The sequence below is a fragment of the Siphateles boraxobius genome, unplaced genomic scaffold (genome assembly GCF_051911475.1).
Source record: "Siphateles boraxobius isolate OS27281-9 unplaced genomic scaffold, OSU_SipBor_1 68, whole genome shotgun sequence".
Classification (NCBI taxonomy): domain Eukaryota; kingdom Metazoa; phylum Chordata; class Actinopteri; order Cypriniformes; family Leuciscidae; genus Siphateles; species Siphateles boraxobius.
This window is the reverse complement of record NW_027509195.1, coordinates 713504-719621: the sequence shown is the minus strand read 5'-3', so window position 1 is coordinate 719621 and position 6118 is coordinate 713504. Positions and strand designations below refer to the sequence as shown.

General features: G+C 38.4%; 1 protein-coding gene across 1 annotated transcript in view; it reads left to right on the top strand.

Moving 5' to 3' along the window:
- Positions 1–1818: 1818 nt before the first annotated feature.
- adcy6a (adenylate cyclase 6a) overlaps positions 1819–6118 on the top strand; it is a 62638-nt gene continuing 58338 nt past the window's right edge. The window contains exon 1 of the mRNA XM_077213966.1: positions 1819–2058. The gene's annotated coding sequence lies outside the window, so the exon portion shown is untranslated. The remainder of the gene's footprint in view (positions 2059–6118) is intronic.

Below are 6118 nucleotides of genomic sequence, written 5' to 3'. Positions count from 1 at the left end.
GGCATAGTGCATTGTGTTTCATTTATTCTCCTTCATCCTGTTCTTCAGCAATCCAGAGTGGCAGCGCAGCTAAAGGGTTTGTTGGAGCGCCACCCTCTACTGTACAGGTGTGGATTTGCATTTTCTTCAGCCTGAGGCTTATTGATTTCACTTTTGGTGTGAAAAGGCCTTTAAATTTGCCAAAATATAACTTTTTCTGTTATTAAACAAGCAAGCCCAGCCCAGGTGTGAAAAAATAATGCAAAAGTAACGTAACTCATTACTTTCCATAGTAACTAATGCAATTAGTTACTTTTTTAGGGAGTAACGCAATATTGTAAAGCATTACTTTTAAAATGAACATTCCCCAACACTGTATTTTGAAGTGAGTGCTCTGTTAGGGTTTATTTGTATTTTATTAACTGAATTCCCACTTGAAATGTCTTTGTTCACTGAGACAAACACTAACCACACCATCAATCTGGGTACAGCGGACATAGTGAAGGTTTTTGACCTCCAGTTTTTATCTTTGTAATCTGAGATGTTATAAGAACTCTGGCATATATGTTATAAAAGATGTAACCATTGTTAGACAGGAAATCTTACAGTTTTGTTGACGATGTATTTTGTATATCATTAATGTATTAAATAAAGGAGACATTTTGTTTTTAGATTTTGTTCCAAAATCTATTACCTTTTCAATATGCCTGTGGGCATGTCATGAGTATGTGTAAGACAGAAAATATTATAAGACAGAAACTTATTATTACACTGTACAGTATACAACTAACCAGAGTCTGTGAGATGTTTTTGAACGACAACTAAGGTAAAATATAGCAATTTCATCAAATTTAAACTACAAAATGTTTTTAGACAGTAAAAGTGTCACAATCCTCAGTCACCGGAACAGTCACCTCGCACTACATTTCCCATAATCCCGCCTGGCTCTAAACTGCACACACTCATCTAATCTTCACACCTGTTCATATTCATTTCATTATCTCTGTGTATTTAGTTCCTCTGTTTTCAGTCGTTGTTGTTCGTGTATGTGTTAGTGTTATGTTTATGCTTTTGTGCGCTCTGTTACTCCTCCCTGCCTTCTAGTTAATAAAACTTTGTTGATATTTTATAATCCTGCCTTTTGTCCATCTCCATCATCTTCAGTCCTGTGGCAAAAAGTGACAATGTGAAAATTATAATTTTATTACATTCAATTTTATTTAAAAAAATTGACTTCTTTCTGTCAGGAAATATTTATTTAAAATAAACATATTTAGATTATTTCTATTTATCTAAAGTTTAATAGAGTTTACTTTAAGAAAATATTGTAGGCTATGTAATGAGGACTTCACCCAAAAATGAAAAATCTGTCATCATTTAGGTTACTCGCCCTAATGTTGTTCCAAACCTGTATAACATTTTTTTATTCAGCAGAAAATAAAAGAAGATATTTTGAAAGTTGGGAACCAAATAACATTGGAGAACATTGGCTTTCATTGTATGCAAACATACTTCTCACATATCCGTGTCTTATTTAATATTTGCTTTGAAATATTTTGCTTGAAATGAGAGCTTGTGGCATGTGGCTTTCAAATGTCAACGGTTTGACATTTTGTTATGCAATATCATGGGGGTGGGTTATGGTTACAAATATGATAGATAGATAGATAGATAGATAGATAGATAGATAGATAGATAGATAGATAGATAGATAGATAGATAGATAGATAGATAGATAGATAGATAGATAGATGGGGTTTCCTCATATGAGAGCAGAGGAGGAGGAGGACAGGTGATATCAGCTGGCTGTGAGGAGCTGCTTGTTCGCAGGCCTTTAGGGGGAGTGTTGAGACGCGTGGAGACTGAGACTGGCACCGCGTCTGTGTGAAGGGGGAGAGGCTGGGAAACGACGGGAGCACAAGCGAGGCAGAGCTCCACAGTGTGTGGCCCTCTGTCCTCTCGTCCTCGATGCTTGCAAAAAACACATCGCCCTGCCGACAACACGGACACCGACCGACCGCCCGCGCGCGCTCTGGACGCCACCGCCGCTGCTGCGCCCGAGACCGAGAGATGTGCACGGTGAGTCAGAGCTTTTTCCAGGGTGATCAGTCATGTTTTATGCAGAGCTGCTTTCTAGCATGGTTTCAGATGGACACGCGTTATACAAGCGTTTGCCTTTTATAGAGGACATTTGGAAGAGTCAGATGCGCGCGTGTAGAAGGCTTTAATGCAGCATTAGCCCTGAGTTTTGACATGACGAATATGCAATAGCCAAATGCAACACATCTCTTCATTCACACCAGCGATATATTCAGGATTAAACGTCCCGATGTAATGCCTGTCTTAGCTCGCACTGCTGATGTTGCCCTAAAGGTCGAACGGTCCCGCAAAAAAAGAAAAAAAGAAAGTGAAATAAAGAGCAAAACAGCAGTTGCCGGTCTAAATAGATGTCATGCACGAGGCTTAAGGCATAAGGCTTGATATCCAAATGATGGTTGAGTTGTGCGTGTTTGCCTCTATGAAACAAGACGATGATGACTGATGCGTTGGAATGTTTCGCACGCTATGATCCACCGGAGCGAGTGGACGCGCGTTCACGGCCTGTAGCGCGCTATAATTCAGCTCGTTTAGGTGAAGGACGGGTCTGTATAGAGTAGACCACACTTGGCGGTCGGGTGTGACATGCTGTGTTGCACAAGTATCCGCACACTGTTACTGTAACAGCCTCTACGGTCGCTGCTGCGAATATGGTACACCACACACACATACACACTGGACACACACTCGGTGTTATGTAACGAAACATCTCCAAACGGCCTATGGGAGAAATGCTGCATAGTTCTTCTGGCAACATGAGCCATCGGTGAAGCGCTGAAATTATGCAGCATGCATATGTTACGGCGATGGCGAACAGTCGTTGATGTTTACACACGTCGATGCTCGCGTAAATATGTTTTTTTCTTTTTATAATTTTTTTAAAGGACATCATATTTTATATATTGATCTCCTTTATGAGGAAACGGAGATTTATATTAGACTAATAGCAATTAGTGTTGTGACTGATGCGACATTGCGATCTCTACATTATGTAACATCAGCGCACGGCTGTTGAAATGTCGCGCAAATGTCCCGGAGGAATACAGCACGACACGAGGGTGCACGTTACAGACACAAGCACATTTGTTCAGTAGGCTACTCCTCGTTTGTATGGCCTCTACTAAAATAATGACTCAGAATAGATTGGCTGTGGGTACAGTACTGTGTCATTAGTGCGTTCTAATGAGCGATGTTCGGTTCGTGAACGAATCCCTCTTTGATTTGGATCTTGTTCACAGAATCGATATGAATGACTCATATGATGATGATGATTGATGATGTGGTTCATGAGTATACTTAACATGCTGAATACTAGCACTACTCTCTCTTTTTATAACATATTCTTATCTAGTCCACAACTGATATGGCCAAAAGTAAGTTACATTAATAGCCATATAATAGGCACAAATGCTCTTATTAAAAGTTTTAAAGTCCCCATGAAATCTAAATTAAAGTTCATTGGCTTTAATATAAATATGTTAGCTTTACTGCTATCTCTAAGCTAGTGTGTTCAAAAACAATGACAAAATTCACATTTAGAAGATATAAGTGTTCAAAACTTAGTGTCTCTCTTCTGCCGATATGGGTCAATGATTTTGATAACATCACTTTGCACTTCTGCTTCTCATCAGATTTTCTGTCCAATCAAATGCTCTCTAGAATCTGAAGCATCCCCCCCTACATTATATATAGAAGCTGTGGTCACTTGTTCACACATTTACCATTTTCTACATGGTAAATGCCACATAGTGCACTATATGGGTTAGGGAACGATCCAGACAGTGTAAATATGCTTTCCAATGGGGTGAATATAGTCTGGTTTCATGTTAAGTGTCACATGAACCACCTCAGCTCCGGTCCAGAGACACGAGAGCACAGAGCGGAACATATATGCGGATCGGCACATACCAGAAAACTTATCTGACCCATTTGAATTCTGCACAGAATTCTATATTGTAAAATGATATGGAGGAGATCAGGAGTAGAAATGGTTAGAGATTAGGAGGAAACAGCGACTTTACCGAGCTCAATGGCTCTGGCCGAGCTGTGATATAAACTAAACGCTATTGGCTATGAAAAAAGGGGAGGAGCGATTTGATATGTCCCACCCTGTCTTCCTGTTTCAGTGTAAAGTACATCAAAACAACAAAATGCTATGCGTTTCAAGGGACTTCAATGGGCCTTTAAGTCTTGGATGACTGTTTATCGCAAAACATATTAAAATAGTTAATTTTATTAGGAATTATTATTACTACTAACTGAACTTGCACACATGACATTATGATTAACACACGTATAATAAAAACCATAATAAACCTCAATATGTGCCTATATGTCTTTCCTGGAATGTTTTAGACTATATAATTTGGTACGTTGGGATGTCAGGGACCACGCCATTGCGTAAAGAACCACTGAATCCTTTTTAGATATGAACTTTTAAATGAACTTTCAAATTAACCGTTTGGAAGAACCGATTCACTGAGTCAGAATTCCCAAGTTCCCATCACTAGTCAAAATGCGCTATACAAGTGAATATGTGCCAGTAAATTGCTGAAGACCGACAGTAACAAATTCCTGTTTGTCCATCAATACCTTTAAACCTCACCAGCTGGTCCAGATCCAGATATGTGAGACAAATATGTGCTATGTGTTCATTTGTATAAGAATATTGTTAATTTATTCGTTCATTCTGCTGGTTTAAGCCTGCCAGGACTGAGTGATTGACAGCCGGGGGATCCGTTTAAGTTGATCACGTCTTACCTCTGATTATCTGTCATTTTCTGATTAGGCAGGAAAAACCGGGACTGTTACTTTCAGATTAAAGAAACAATTATCATTGATAGGAAGTGCCATGTGCTGCTACAGTATATGATTGTCTTATAAATATAATACACTATACTATAGAGATGTAAGAGAATAGTTAGGCAATGAGAATTAATTCCAAGTTATAAATTAATGATGAGCAGTCAGTTATACATCATCGTTGCCCAGGGCAACTGTCATTATTCAGATATATTTGACTGGATGCCACAACTGGCCAATGCAAATCAAGTATTCTAGAGAACAGTGTAATATATATTCTTCTTATCCAGTGATACTTTTCATATGCAGTTTTGCAGTCACCAAAGCTTTATTTGCATGATTGTTAACATATACAGTTGTGGTCAGAATTAAAAGCACCCCTGGTAAATATGATCAAAAATGGCTGTAAAAAAATAAATCTGCATTGTTTATCCTTTTGATCTTTCATTAATTTTTTTTTGTTGCAAAAATAGAACCTTTCATTGAAGTAAAATAATTGAAAGTGGGGGGTTAATCACATTATGAAATAAATGTTTTTCTCCATAACACGTTGGCCACAATTATTGGCCCCCCTAGAATTTTTTACGAGTAAAATATCTCTGAAGTATATTCCCATTAATATTTACCTTTTTTTAGCACACCAGGGTGATTGTCTAGCTATGACTTCTTGTTTCACAGGAGTTTAAATATGAGAAAACACAAAGGCCAAATTCCCATAATCATCCATAATCCATAATAATATAATAATAACAATGAGTAAACCAATGAATATAGTTCTGATGTGCATCAAAAGATTGTTGAGCATCACAAAATAGAAAGTGGCTGTAAGAAAATAGCTAAAGAATTTAAAATCCCCATTTTGACCATCAGGGCAATAATTAAGAAGTTCCAATCAACTAAAGATGTTACGAATCTGCCAGGAAGAGGACATGTGTCTATTTTGTCTTAATGCACGGTGAGGAGGAGAGTTTGAGTGGCCAAAGACTCTCCAAGGATTATAGATGGAGAATTGCAGAGATTACTTGAGTCTTGGGGGCCAGAAAGCCAAAAAAAATATCAAACAACCCCTACATCACCACATGTTGTTTGGGAGGGATTCAAGTAAAATCCTCCTCGCTCATCCAAAAACAAACTCCAGCAAATACAGTTGTCAGACACGACTGGAACATCAAACGGGACTGGGTTCTGTGGTCAGATGAAACTAAAAAAAGAGCTTGTTGGCAGCAAACATGCTAGATGG